Here is a 1,622-nt window from a genome sequence, read left to right as displayed (position 1 = left end):
TATATATATCAAGAAGTCAGTTGAAAAAATAAAATGTCACAGGCGCCCCAGTTTAAATCCAGAACAAACGTTCATGAGGCGCTATTTTATTTAGGCTTACAGCTTACCGCACAGATTTAATAACAGGGTTTTTTTAAATATTTACTGCAGAAGTGGACAAAAAACAACATTAGACATTCTACAACCCTGGTTCTTAATGTGCACGGACTAGTTTGAAAATGAGCAAAATTGGGTCATGAACGCTAGTGTAGGTCTAATACAATTTAAAAAGTAGGCCTCTTATAATTTAAAATTGCGAAAAGAACAAAGAACTTTCAAATAAACCTACCTTAGCTGAAAGAGTGTTACCCAGATGTAGAGCGATTGCTTTCAACTAGACTGAGATTGCCTTTGGCCCGTCAGATCAATTCTCAGATCAATGTTAGTTTTGACAAAGAGTATAAATACTCTTTGCTTTTGAGTGTTTCTGAACTCTGAAAATATAAAATGCTTCATTTTCTGAGTATTGTATTGCGTCATCGTTGAAAAATTCAAATCAAACTCTCATAAGTATTTACAGCAATACGCTTATTTATATGATGATTTTGAATTGCTCTATTAAAGGGAACATGTTAACAACTTCCAATGACACGGATTGGAGAAGTGAGTTTCCGCTGATTTTAAGGCCTACTCAGGGAGCGTCGCGTACGACGCAGCTCGATGCGATTTGTTTTCGCGTCGGGTCTGTGTGAGTTAAACGCAGACGCGATGAATTGCGTCGGGGGGCAGTCGCGTTTAGAATATTAAAGCCCCATTCCCTGCAAAATTTCACTAAAAACTGACTTTTTTTTTATTCATTTGCATTACTCCAATTATTATAAATCATGGAAAAATATTGGCATGAATTTTAGTTTTACGCAAAAGAATAAAAAAAAAAAGAGAAATACAGACTATTTCTCATAAAATATTACCATTTTCTGGACGAATTCATCGTTACTAGGCAAATTCAGAGGTTGTAGATCACATCCACTGGAATACTCTGGCTTTTATGTATACTTTTATACAGTCAATAAAGTGCGCCCTCTCTAATGAGATTAGTTTTTGTACTTCGTATCTCGCACAATGCGGTCGTTCGATTAAGGATGAGATAAGTTTGTTTAAGTGTCAAAATCTCAGTCAGAATCAGTTTTTTAACAAAATTTGAAATAATTCCTATGAAATATTATATTTCACAAGTGTCAATACTAGCAACGGAAAATATCATGTCGGCTGTTTTTATGTGTGATAACAGAACCTAAATCGAGGTAAGGCTGGCCTAGCCTAGACTTGCCACAAGTCTCTAATTTTTTATTATTTTTCTCATTCTGGACAGCGCCACCAACGAGAAAATTAATTTAGAGCAAAGATCTTATAAACACAAGATAGCTTTCTCCGCGATTTACGCGTGCAAATTCTGTAATAAGGCATGAATGGCGCCCTCTTGCTAAATTGGAAACTTTTGACCCTTGACCGCTCTGACCATACCGCACCGCGCCACTTTACCTTATCCTGTGAACAGCAGAACAGGAACCATCTCAGATCCATGGCAACAGATAGGACGCCCTCTTCCAAAACTGATTACTTTTTCTCTTTGGTATAATAGC

The sequence above is a fragment of the Anneissia japonica genome, unplaced genomic scaffold (assembly GCF_011630105.1).
Source record: "Anneissia japonica isolate Jap-2015-1 unplaced genomic scaffold, ASM1163010v1 scaffold3334_len1275209_cov185, whole genome shotgun sequence".
Lineage (NCBI taxonomy): Eukaryota > Metazoa > Echinodermata > Crinoidea > Comatulida > Comatulidae > Anneissia > Anneissia japonica.
The sequence above is the reverse complement of the archived record's forward strand: the minus strand, read 5'-3'. Positions refer to the sequence as shown.